At 40.1% G+C, this 13,051-nt stretch overlaps 1 long non-coding RNA gene across 9 annotated transcripts in view; it reads right to left on the bottom strand.

The window, feature by feature from the left end:
- LOC104683915 overlaps positions 1–12,095 on the bottom strand; it is a 143,652-nt gene extending 131,557 nt beyond the window's left edge. For all 9 annotated transcript variants that reach the window (XR_002043649.3, XR_002043646.3, XR_002043651.3 and 6 more), the window contains exon 1: positions 12,007–12,095. This is a non-coding gene — a long non-coding RNA (uncharacterized LOC104683915). The remainder of the gene's footprint in view (positions 1–12,006) is intronic.
- Positions 12,096–13,051: the final 956 nt, after the last annotated feature.

Below are 13,051 nucleotides of genomic sequence, written 5' to 3'. Positions count from 1 at the left end.
GGCTAACACAACACTGTTTCTATTTTATGCACAAAGCAGAAGTGTCAAAGATGTACTAAATAACAAAGACTGCTTTAAGGATGTCAATAGACAGGTGTGCGTATAAAGAGAGAAGAGGAAAAGTGGTTTGGAATCAAATAAACCAAAAAAATCAGCAGGAATGTCTTTCCTCCTGTATGATGTTACATGGATGAACTACAAAGGTCCAGGCAGCCTTTCCCCAGTCGCTAAAAAGAAGCTTTTTCCCAAAACCCAGCAGAAACTCTGACTTCTCCAGACAAAAAGGACAGTGACTGATCCCTGGGTGTAGCAGCCCAATTGCATCCATTCTCCGTGTGCTTCATTCCTGCAGGATGCATTTCCACATCTTCATTCTTCATAATGTCTCACCCATGCCCATTTACAACTTCCCATATAAACACAGACACTTCCTCAAAACATTATTTAAGTCCATTGTTTGCCAGCACTGTCACAAACTGTGTTCAAGAGTTGACTAATAATTTGCAGAAAAATCTTACAGCAACTGTAGTTTGTGTGGTCCTAAAGTTACAAGCAAACAAATAATTTCAAATGAAGAAATCATGTATTTCCTGTAGTTAGGCGTTCTCTAACTTTAAATCAGCTTCCAACAGATATAATGAAAAACTCTTAGTAGCTTCTGTGGGGTGTGGACTGTGTTCTATGGCCTTTTAGAAAAACAGCCATGTTAAGTTCATCAAAAGCCTCTGCAAATCGATGCTGATTTGGGTAAAATGCTGAATGAGAAGAGTAAGGATCAGGATAATTTTGTAAAAGGCAATATTACTTTCTAAAAGACACTATTGTATTTCTACCTTTCTTTCACTTTTCTTTAGATATTGAAGATGAAAACGGCAGAATAAAAAGTGTAAAATGTTGTGAATTAAATTCAAGCCTTTTTTATTTAAAGGAAAAGAAGCCAAAACAGGAACATGTATCACAAACTCAGACTTCCAGTTTAGGAGGAGGTAGCTTTGGCTTTTATTTCTAAACTTTAAAACAAAACAAAAGAACAAAAAAACCCAAACATATTTATATAATCTTGAAACTGAAAATCTAAACCCAGCCTAAGTAATGGAACTAAAGCTCATCTGCATGTTCAGCTCCTGAGTTGCCTCCTCTGAAACTCCCTCTGGATTGTCCGTAAGGCAGCACAGCCATGGAGGATTAAACGTTAATCAAACACCAACTACAGTTTTAATCTTGCAGGCACTTACATACATAAAAAACTTCCTACATGCAAGTAGCCCTTTTGAGTTCAAAGCATGTGCTTTACCTATATGAAGTTATTTACATGCACAAGTGTTTGCAGGTTCAAGGCCTATAACCTGAAAAGCACAATAATGTTTTCAATAGTCCCTCTTGAGCTACTCCATGGCAGTTTACTCTGGGAAGGGAAGGAGTTTCTGAGTATCTATCGTTCTAACTAGTGTTCTTCATCCAGGCTCTCTCTGATTCTTCACAACTCACCAGATTTAAAAATATGGTATTTTGTACAACTGTTTTACTGGAGATGCAAAGCATATGGTAAATTTTGAGTAAACTGTGTGCCCTTCCCTAGAGAAAATAAATTTAAAAATAAACCTGCTATAGAGTCTATAAAAAGGCATCACATTTACAACACACAACTAAGTCACTGCTGCACAATACAAAAAAATTAAGACAGCTTGAACGAATACAACTTTCCTAAGCAAACTAGGGGAAGTACAGGGAATTGGTGCAAAAGAAATCTAAAAATCAAAGTGACATTGTTAGCACTAAATTTTCCCTCCATTAAAGTCTCTTATTGTCATGTTTATCCTCCAAACTGTCCTCCCTGCATCCAAAATGGACCAGTCTGCCTCACTTAGGAGTTGATTCAGCAGCAGGATCTACAGGGATGCACATCTGCCATGTTGTGAAGCCCAGTTCTTTTCCCATACAAAATGCTCTATAGATGGCAATTTTTTTCCTCCGGTACTAAATATAATGTGTCCTGCAGTGGAACTTGGCAGCTCCTTAGCATTGTACAGCAATTACCAGGAAGAAGGGAAGAACACCATAATTTCCAAATGAAAGAATGGGGAATTAGATGAGCATAATGTAGTTCTCCACTGGAATAAGGATGGGATGCTGGAATTCTATGGCATATTTTTACATATACAAATGGACTCTTCTGATTTCGGAGATGCTCAGAGCAGCATAAATAGTCTTTTGTCAACTAAAAATCAGCCCGTTCCTGAAGTCAAAGGAGTTTCCACTACCTGAAGAAAAGACTTTGTATTTCTTGTCATAAATATCTTGCTTGGAATTGGAGAGCACGTTGTAAAGAGGGAAATAGAACAGAGCTGATAAATAAAGCAAAATATACTGCGCCAGCCATTTAGATTGCCCCCAAAGCAACTCCTTTCTCCTTTTCTCCTGAGCTTGAGCCTACATGAGAAAAGAGTGACCCCTCATTAATACCCTCCTTACAGACTGCTTATTGTTTTTACTTGTTTTATTTCCTTGCACTTGGAAATAGAAGCAATAAATTTCCAGGGAAATGAAACTCACTTATCAGATTTTCCAAGCATCAAGTTTCATATTAGGAAAGGGAAGGGAAAAAAAAAAATCATTCTAAGGGGACTTGGTACAGCTGTAAACCAATATGTGGAAGCTGTATCAGAGAATAAACCCTCCTGGTAGACTCCCTGTTATAAGCCTCAAGTTTCAGTCAGAAATTTTCTTGAAAGGGCCAACAAATTTACAGGGCAAGTATTTAGTGATTCACAATCCAGGCCCCTCAAATCAAATCAATGTAACTGACATTTAATAAGATCAAATATGGTCATGTCTGAAACAAAACGTGGATGGGCAGTGATTGTCTTTCACAAACCATCTTTACCAGATTTTTTTTTTATTTTTCCTTCCAACAAAGTTGTTTTTTTTTTTTAATCTAACACCCTGATGGGAAAAACAGGAATAAGAAATTTCCCAATTGAAAAAGTTCTGTTCACTCCTCAAAAATGTTTCAACTTTTTTTCATGTTTTCTAATAGACAGGTATTTTCCCTAATGCAAGTTCACTAATCACTGCCCAGTTCTCTTTCTCAGTGCCCTTCCAACTGACCTTGCTGAGAATTCACCTCGCACAGAGACCAGGACAGGGTCAGGCTGACAGAGAAAATCTTGGACCAGGCTCTACCACCAATTATCACATTATAAATCAAGATTAGTACCACAAAATTTAGTGCAATGGGTCTAGAATTAAATCTCTCCAGCAAGAACTTAGTTCACACAGAGAAATCCTTCCATGGGGGTAAATATCAATGCTGGGGAAGGGGGTGCAGGGCAAGGCTGTTTCAAACCACTGGCCAAAGTGAAAGGAATTTAGAAGCTTTTAAAACTCATTTTAAAAGGCCGTGTCTGGCATAAAAAATTCCTATTGCTCGTGTTTATGCACAATTCTACACAGTGATAGAGAACCAGAGAACGAAAGAGTTGTCAAATCCCTGAGCACACGGGAGCACAGGAGCACGGGGAGCAGGCAGGGATGCAGGCAGGGATGCAGGCAGGGTCACCTCTGCCAGCAGCTTTGCCTGCAGCACTTTATTCCCCGACACCCGGGACTGACCGGGCTTCTGCCTCCGAGCAGCTCTTCCAGACTGTCAGGCAAGCCTTAAATACTACATCAAAGTTGCTGTTAGATTCCACCGAGGAGACACTTCAATGTGTCCCAATCAGGCCTTAATCTTTAAGTGCTGTTTTTTCTCTCTCTCTTAAGGATCATGCTGGTTTTTCCCTCTCCCCAAGAGCTCTAGCTGAGCCAAAGCAAGCATCGCTCAGCCATCAAAACAAGCCAGAGCAAAATAATCCCTTTTTTTTTTCCTGATGACTACCACGAGGAGGCACTGCAGTCTGCTTTATGGAAGGAATTTTTTAATTATTAAAAAAAAAAAAAAAAAAAAAAAAAAAAAGAGGCAGGAAAGAAAAGAGAAGAGGAGAGGGAGGAAAAAAAAAAAAAAGGAACTAGCCACCCTGGTGAAGTGTCTATTCGACACCAGCACAGCTCTGGTGTCATTCCCTATTTAATGGCTGTCAGTGAGGGGGAAAGACAACGTGGTGGGTAATTAAAACCAAATTGCAGGCAGGAGATGACTGCAGAAGGATGATATTGTCATTAATACTGATTTAACATGCACCTGGGTAAGGTGAGAGAGTGCAGCTAGGGAAATCGCAAAGGCACCAGGGCTGCCTAATTTAAAGATGTAGGGTTTCCAGCCAAAGCATGTTTAAAACCCGAATAAAACCATCATATTATGACAGCGGATATAAAACTGAAACAAATGTGCTACACATGTCTGTTAAAAAGGAAAAACTCTCCAACCCTGTGTTCACAGCAAAGCAAGCACTGCGTCCTCTCTGAAGTTCAAAAGTATTTTTTTAAAGAAGGGATTTTGTTGGGTTCTCTCATATCTTGGTTTCCAATGTGTCCGGTGCTTCCTCTGCTTTTACAAAGCTGACTGACAAGAAGGGATCTTTGTTAGATGGAGGGGGAAAAAAGAAACCCACTGAAAAATCCAGTCTGTCTCACAGAAAAAAATTCTGCTCCATTAATATTTCAGGGAGTAAAGATCCCCCACCTCACATTTAGTGCAGGACTGTGGTACAATTCATTTGTGAAGAAAGGAAACTGTGGACTAGCTACTGAGACAGGAGATAAAACAAGGAAAGTTTGTAAATGATAGCATGTTTCAGACTCCAGAGTTTTGTGTCATTCCAGTCCTGACCGGCTTCGTTCCCAAGGCTCAATCCCAGATCCAGTAGGGCTGGGTAAATCTTATTGTCTGCCCAGCATATTGCTAAATGCAATGTACATCAGCAGCTCTTAATTATAAATTCAGCTACTGGACTTTTCCTTAGTGAAACAACGCAGTTCAAATCTTTAAAAAAAATTTTATGACACCTAAAGGTGAAAAAGTATATTTTACAAAACCTATACTCCTCCCCCCCTCTTTTTAATTTTTTTTCTTTCTGAGAATTCACTCTCTGGACATCACATCAAGTTAAAATAACTGAAAGGGGGGGTTGCAGCCTTCACAGGAAACATATTCTTATACAGGAAAATGTTCAAACTACAGCTGAAATTGGGGTATGAACTGATAAATCTCCTTTTAGTTTAATTGTAAATGAAATGTGTTTATGGAAATGACCACCTTTCTATCTTACTCTTGAAAGCTGAGTCATTAAAGAAATCATGAAGATATACACACGTTCCAGAGAGAAAACATATTCAAAGGCAAGACATCAAATGAAAAAAAAAAAAAATTAAAGGCAAAATAAAAATAAAGGCAAAGATAAAAGAGCTCAGGTAGAAAAAAATAAGGGTGATGGGTCCTGACCCAAAGGCTGTTGAAATCCACAGCGAAGTTCTAAAAATTCAGTAGACTTGATCAAACTCCTAACACACATTATTATGACAGGATTTCACTGTTTCATTTTTCCTTTTGCAAGAATCTGAAAGGTACAATTAGACTTTTAATTAAACCGCAGAAATGTTTGTCACCTTCTGACGATTTGCACGATTTTTTTACAATTCACAATTACCTGTGAATTAAATACTCCTCTTCCTCTCTCCACTCCCAGCGCTGCAAACAGGGACCAGCAAGCTGTCCCTCTGCTTGGGGGCTGCTGCTTTTGGGGGCACGAGCGGGTTTGCAGAGTTGGCTGGCGGGAGAGAGTTCGGAAAATGCTCATTTCCAGAGGGTGCTGCAAAAGGAGTTCAGCTCCGGGTCAGATCATACGCAGACACCTTGAAAGGTAGGTGTCAAGTATGCGGGATTCGCAAACGCACCCATGAAAGGAGGGCGAGGGGCGGCACACGCGGAGCCGAGGGACCGAGCCGCCTGCCCGCGGTGCCCGGCTGTGCCAGCGCCCGGCCACGACACGGCCCCGGTGCCACCGGCCCCGCTCCCTGCTGCAGAACCGGGATAATTCACCACCTTGCTGGGGGGCAGCAAAGATAAAGGCATCGCTCTCTGGAAAAGCACTCCGATTTCGTGACAAGACAGGCAGCGAAGGACCCAGGCAGGCAGGTGCTGTTTCTCCCCGGGCTGGACGCAGAACAGACAAGCTGCTAGAAACGACTGGCAGAAGAACACGAGATCTGCCGAAGTCAGTGTGAGTTTCACTGACTTGTACCGAATAGACTTGGAAAACAGCTTCAGTATCAACAGTTTCTAAATTAAAACCTGTTTAGGTGATCATCAGATCATGCACTTGCTTGCCTGTTTCACCCGAATTATCTTTTTCCCCATATCCTAAAAACTGCAACTCCAGTGACACTCACAAACAACATATGTTGGTCTGATGAACATAACATCAGCTTTTTTTTTTCCCTGTGTGTCTGTGTATGAATATTTTATGGCTCAGTATTTTCCAGATCCAAGATCAGAATTCAGCTATCAATTTTCTGGACCATGACACTCCATTTTCTTAATTGATAGTAATTTAAAAATCAAGTGACTTATTTGCAGTCTACTTTCTTGTTTAAGAAAAAAAGGAAGCAGACATCTTTATAATAGCTGCCTAGAGAAATGTCATGACAAATTGCAGCATAGATCAGAAATACTACTTAGCAAAGAGCTTAATACAAGCAGCTTAATATATAAATACGAAAAACTACGAGCAGGATAAAAAAAATAGAATCCTAATCTCTTTTGCTCAACTTTGAAATCTCTAAGGCCCACATCCTAAAAAACCTCAGTGCTTTATTTTACGATCACAAGGAGCCCTCCTCAAGTTAGTAACTTTAATAAAGTACATGCATGAAAATCCACTGTGATAAGACCTAAGTCCATATTCTAGTTGGGAATATTGGTTGCATTTTTCCCTTTCTGTTCCTTCTTTTCTCTCACTTATAAAATACATATTCTGTTATGATTTCATCTGTTTAAATAAAGGGATTCAGATAAACTACTTCCACTACTGCATCAAAGCATGATCTAAACATTTGGATATGAACCAATTAAATTCTCCTTTTCACTTTGAAAAACTTGCCAGAGGAATAGCTTTCTTTCCATATTAGTTGTTTGAGAGTTAGGGGGATTTTCTCCGTATTCAGGTCCCTATAATAAAACCTATCCAAGGACAGTTAATTTGGAAATTTTTAGGGTTTTTTTAATATAAATAAAATAGATTATGTTGTAATTTCTTTTATGACACAAGGTTAAAGCATAAGAGCGTCTAATATTTTTTATGTTTGGTTCACTCTAAATTCAGAGAAAAAATCCAGAGAAAAAAGTCGCTTTCCAAATTCTGTCATCTCTGCGCTTACAAACAAAGGGAGTTATATGCAATAAGCTCTGTGCTAACAAGGCTTCAGGTACCAAAAAAGAAAGTTGTGTGATCCTCAAGTATCCCCAGATAAGGAAGTGATCAGTCTTCAAAGCAACTGATAATTCACGGACAGAAAACAACAATGCTCAACCCAATAAAAGCAGCTCTTCTGCAGCAAGTTGGAAATCTGACCCCATTCCCAATAGCTGACTGCAATAAAGCACAGAAAATCATGAAGCAGCTACCTGACACTTAATACTGGGTTATTATTAGAAAACTATTTTCTTGCAGAAAAAAGAAAAAAAAAAGTAATTTTCTTGTACTGCTACAAGGAAAAGGCAAATAACATCTCTTTCACCTTTTAAAAATACTAATGCCTCTATATTGAGTTTATTTGCAGTTGAAGTAAGAAATACATGGGACAAAGCTTCCCTAGGTGCAAAGTGATAGTGCTCTGTGGGCTTCAGTGTAGCTATTTTCATTTATTCTAGGTCTGGACCTGGCAGAGGAATTTTTAATTTTTTTTTTCCCCCCCTCAGAAAGGTAACAGCTGCCAGCAGCAAACCCAGCAAACCCATGCAGTTTCTGTTATATTTTGCTTTCAGATGAAATGGAATGTCTTCGGGGAGCCCAGAGGCATGCTAATGAGACAGGTTCAATGGAGATGGACACACTGAGGCAGCACCTTGGCCCCTGCTCTGGCTGCCCTGCGTGCGGAGCACGGCTCAGCGGCTGGAGAGGTGCCCTAAGGGGGGCATGGGAGGATTTCCATTGCACAGGGATTCTTGCTTATGAACTTTCATTAACACAGGGTTAATTTCTAAGGACACTGAAGAGTCAAAATGTCTTGCAATTGTTCCAGGACTGCTACACAGGGCCATTTTTTATACAAAAAAAAAAAAAAAAAAATTATTTGGATTCATGCAAATGTATTTTGTTTGCAAAGGGGAATACTGAATGTTGGACTTGTTTTAACTCAGCAAATACTGTAATATTAATGTATTCACTGAGTGGATTAGGAAATTTATCTTGTAATTTGTTGCTGCTACTAGTTGTCATTTTTGATTCCTGGAAAAATGAAATAAGATTTAACTTCAAAAAGTTCTTCTTTATTATCTAATTAAATAAAGGTGGCAGATTAATTGACTAATTGGTGCTCATGTATAGATGGAGACATATGGAAAGGATTTAAGATTAGACATATGGAAAGGATTTCTAAGATCTGTAAGACTGTGAGCAGCATTTTATCAGATGTTTTGTATACAACACGTGACCTGCACAAAATGCTGCATTCAGCATATACGCCAGATTCATAAATGGGTACATCTGAAATTCAGCCTCGTGGACATATTCACAATCAGCAAAGATGCAGACTAGTAATTCCATTTTGGACACAAACCCGGCAACAAGGAGGAATCTTAAATACATACTAAAATGCCATAATAAATAGTGATTTTTAATTTTTTTTTTTCTTTTTTAGGGCCAGACCCTACCATTCATACTCACACTGAGTTATACACAAACACTTGAAAAATACCCATTCAAGCGGGTGGCAGCACGAAAGTGCCAGACTCTGAGTAAGATCTCAGCTGGCTGAGTTTAACGTGCACACAGAGGGACAAGGAGGGAAGGTATGGGGATTTAAGCCACTCCATTTCAGTATTAATTCACAGGGAGGTGGTCTAGACAGCGGAACTCAACGCCACAATGTACACACAGGCCAACAGATACAACCACGCTCGCAGCAAAAAAAGAAAAAGACTGAGTCAGAGAAGCCTTGCAAGAGAAAAACAGTTACATTTTGTTAGGTTAATGGGTTGCAATATCCCTGCCACATCTGCAATGGTTTTAGAGGATTTATACCTGTAGTGAAGCAAATGACCGCATTGCATTATCGTCTTTCAAATAAATACAATATATTCTTGAAATACTGCTTTGGTCAAATGCCTGGGATTCTTGTTCAACTCCAGCAAAGATTTTGACTACAACTCAGAATTGCAATGCCTCTTTGGGAATTATAATAGAGCAACTTGCTACAAGTAAAAAGGTGGATGCTTTTACTCCCAAAAGAAAGAAAAGGTCTATGTCATCGCTACCCTGAAAATGACATTTGAACTTGGGATTTGTGTAAATGTAGTGATGAAATCTTGAAACACTGTAAGAATATATCAGCTAGAGAACCCTTCACAAGGGGCCAAATCAGTAAAGATGGCACTCTGTGTAAAGTTATCACCTAGAAAAGGCAGTTTTTTTACTCCAATAGAGGTAGAAAAAGCCAGCAGTCACCCTACAGCTCATGGAGGTGCCAATGTTGGAAGAGACAGGCTCTCTGACTACACTGAGAAGAAACCCTATTAATATTTTTTAAAATTCCTGACATGAAATAGGAATTGCCTCCATTCATGATCTTGGAGCAGTCACAGCTCTGGAATTAGTATAATTTCCTACAGCCTTATCCCAATACCCCTGAGGAGTTTTGCATGCCATGATACCAAAGCAACTCAATTTTCAGCTCCTGGTGCAAATGGCCCATAAATAAGGAACGATTTGAAGACACTGGTTCAGTTTATCCTCTGGAACGTGGGTACCCCATTATTCTGACAGCACCATTCCATGTTTACTTAACCCAGCTGGGATAGTAACTCTTAGTCAAAATATGCCCAGGTACCCACAATGCCCACAAATAATGAATAAGAAATTTGAAGATACTGATACTTTCCCTCAATTTATTTTTCTGGAAGTAGCAAAATATCCCAGTTTGTCAAAGTTAAAAGCCTTAACACTTCCTAATCCTAACCATAACCTTAACCCAGCCCCAGCCCCTGGGAACCTAGGCCTGGGAACCCAGTGCTGCCTGCAAATCAAAATTCCTTCAAAGCTCCTGATACTTTGCTCTTGTTTTATCTCCAGGAATTTGCTAAGTCCCACACTGGCTGCTGTCTCCCTGTTTTTTCTACTGCACGGCCTCACTCCAGCTGAAAGCAGACAACACCACCAGGTTTCCCTCCCAGAAACTGGGACATCCCCCAGCGTGTGACACTAAGCACTTCTGACCCCAACCCTAACTCTAACCTAACTAAGCTTGGGAACTGAAGAGAGACTCACAGATTAGTCACGCTTTTTGGTCACCTGTCTGAAAGTTGCAAAAGACCACTGCCCCTCCTGCACTACAGACCCCAAAACTGGACCTTATTCCTAACCTTAGGTAGGCATGGGAAACATCTGCCAGCCTCCAGCACAGAATGGGAGAGCAGACAGAAGAAAAAACAGGGGTTCAATCCAGCATGTCCAGAGCAGGGCTGATTATGGCAAACCTTTTATTAAAAGCATCTCAGATTGTATATTAAATAATTTAGTAGCGCTTACTTTAGGAAATCTAAGAAAACATGTATAAACTAGTCTCATAAAAACCTAATTTTATGTAGTGAACAGTGTGTGCCAATTTTCTTATGGTTAGTAAGAGTATAAAGCATCTCAATACACTGTGAGGGACTGAAACAGGCAAGCTACATACAAAAGTACACTAATAATACTGTTAATAATATCTGCTTACTACTTATATAATAACTAATGGAGGAAAGGGGAAATATGCGTTGGGAAATCCTCTTATTTTTGAAAGGTTATAACCCAGCCTTCATGTTCACTTTCACGGTAAGCCCAAATTTCCTTCTCAATCCTACACTTAAAACAAGAGAGAAGTAAAAGATTGAATCAAGACTGTGAGTTCAGAGAAATACTGTATACATTAAAATAAGAATTAATAATGCCTCAGAGGATCTTAAAAACTGTTGACAGACCCATGTGTCCCCCTATCCAGATTTGTTCGTGTGTGTTGTTTCCAAATGTGAGATTTAACTGTGTCAGCTACCAACTCATATTTTTCTTATTTTCTGTCACGTGCATCAGCTGGTCCTTTCCTCTAACAAAGGAAGCACAAATTGTCGTGGAGGTGACTCACTAGAAATACGTCTTAAAGATGAGTTTGGTGAAAAAAAAAATAGAAAAACATAGGAAAAACAAAACTGTCCCTGCTATAGTCATGTTCTCTGATGTTGCAGAACTCGGTGTTTTCCTGCAATCCCACCCAGGTTGCCCATTCCCAATTTACAGGGCCCGCACGCCTCCCCATGCAGCAGCTGCGGCAACTGAAAGTAATTATCACTCCAGACACAATAAGGTGTTAAAGGTAGTGGCAAGCATTTTGTGCAAAAAGAAAAAAAATTAGGAAAAGGGAACCTGATGAAAGGAGATTAGTGTCTGTTAGTCTTTTGGAGAGGAACAGGGGAAAGCAAAGAGGGGGAGCGAAATAATAAATAACCCCAATCCTTAGGGAATACTTGCATATGTGGCAGACAATGAAATAAAAGTTTTCTTTGAAGAGTGAGTTCCTTTTCGGATGAAGTAAGCGGCACCAAAACGAAATCACAGAGTTATGTTACAGCTGATGTATAACTGATCAAAAGAGCAACAGGATGGAGTTAAGAGGCTGAGAAAAAGAGAATTAAACCAAAACATACTTCTTTGGAAAACAACCTACAGGACCCAGGGAATGGGAATAGCCACTGCCGGGCAGCTCGAAGAGGCTCTATCTAAGGAGCAGCCTGGCAGCCTGTTCAATACCTGTCCTGAGCTTCTTTGGGGGGTGGGAGGGAAAGGGAAGAGACAGCACACGCGGGAGGGAAGATCTTACTGGAGAAGTTGTCAGAGGCAAGGCAGGGAGGGCACGGAAGAATACGAGTTCGCTCCCAGGAACGGCAGAGAGGTCGGATCTGTTCTGGCTCTCTGTCTCTTTCCAGGGGATCTAATTTGCAGTGAAGCCCCTGGGACTCCTGTCTCCGGCACTGGTAGGAATGAGATCACAGCCTGAGTATTTGTTCTACATTTTCCAAGAAAGTAGAATTTAGTGCAGCAAAGGACTCCCATAAGGATCTCTGTGAATGACTCAGGTACACACACACCGAGAAATGTGCGGGAGCTGTAGAGGGAAGGGATTTTTTTTAGCTTTGTTACATTTCTGCAAGGGGTACAGGTTTATTTATTTATATAGGTAATAGCTGCTCATTCTGATCCTACTTTCACCAGTTTTTTCTCTGAAGTAATTCCACTGATGATTTAATGCCTGCTGAATTGATGGTGGGGGTATTCCCAGCCTTTCCAGGCATGGTCGGCTCTGCTACGGGGCAGTGTCCAGCAGCTATAGATGAAATCGGTGATAACCCCTTCGGCTAGCACAAAAACCTGGAATACAGGCTGTAATCAAGAATATCCAGTCTTTTCAGTGAGTAAACCCACACTTTAGCTGTCTACCTCCTAATTTCTGTGGTAAGTTCTGGATGCTGATCAGTCTCCTCTTTATTTAGCGAAGCACAATTAGAATCTGACACAGAGCAATGTGAAATATTTTCAAAGAAATTGCACCCAACTCGTCTTCTTTGATAGAAGCTTCCAATTCAACAGAGCTCAAAGCTAAAAAATAGAGAAATTGCAGTCTATGGAGCATTCAAAGCAAGGACCGGTTTGTACAGCTGTAAACTAATGTACATGTTTTCACAGAGATTTTCTGCATTTGAATAGCTCTGACTTCAAGCTACACAAACCTTTCCACTTGTCTTTTGTACTGGAGATTTTTGAATGCTGTAAAATCCCCAGCTTTGGAAATGTGACCAGTTACAAATTTAAGTGAAGAGTCATGATTTGGTTTGGTTTTTGTTCACAAATCCCTGCAAACCAAATGA

The sequence above is a fragment of the Corvus cornix genome, chromosome 10 (assembly GCF_000738735.6).
Source record: "Corvus cornix cornix isolate S_Up_H32 chromosome 10, ASM73873v5, whole genome shotgun sequence".
In the NCBI taxonomy this organism is placed as follows: domain Eukaryota; kingdom Metazoa; phylum Chordata; class Aves; order Passeriformes; family Corvidae; genus Corvus; species Corvus cornix.
Note: the sequence above shows the minus strand (reverse complement) of the source record. Positions and strands in the feature narration are given on the sequence as shown.